Source organism: Gavialis gangeticus, unplaced genomic scaffold, assembly GCF_001723915.1.
Source record: "Gavialis gangeticus isolate Ggan-Ray unplaced genomic scaffold, GavGan_comp1, whole genome shotgun sequence".
Lineage (NCBI taxonomy): Eukaryota > Metazoa > Chordata > Crocodylia > Gavialidae > Gavialis > Gavialis gangeticus.
The window spans coordinates 25,733,922-25,734,561 of record NW_017729029.1 but is presented as its reverse complement, the minus strand read 5'-3'; positions in this window follow the sequence as shown (position 1 = coordinate 25,734,561).

Sequence of the window (640 nt, the reverse complement as noted above, 5' to 3'; positions counted from 1 at the left end):
TGCTGTTCCATTTTTTTTTGTCAAAAATATTTCACTGTTTCAACACTGTTTCTCTGTTTTGCCCATAGGCTATAATGGGGAAGTACAAAATTGTCTATACTTTTATAATTTCTTGCCTAATTTGAATGAAACCTGCAGGTATGGTAGCCCCTTCTGAGGCCATGAATCCTACCAAGTTTCAAGGACATAGGTGCAGGGGGTTCTGGAAAACTGCACCTCAAAGTCTTGAAAGCAAAATGCAGGTCATGTGTGTGTGTGTTAAAGCATACCAAGGTGAAAACTGCAGGCATGCTAGCCATTGCTGACACCATAAAGCCTTCCAGCTTTCAAGGAGATAGGTGCAGGCATTTCTGGGATACTGCACCTCAAGCTGCTGACAAGCAAAACTCGTGACATGGGTAAGACTGTCTGTGTTAAGGTGTGCCCTCACTGGTGCTGGGTTCTCTACAAGACACAGTAGTATGCCCCAATGAGGTCTCCTCTTCCCTTACAGTCTCAGCTCAGTCCACCACTTTAAATGACAACAGGCAATAATTTAGTAAGCAGCACAGTAGTACCAGCAGCATCTCAGGCAGCCAAACTGTCTCAGAGACTTTCTTTTCTTTCCTACAGGAGCTTCTCTTGTAGGACCTTTACCTTT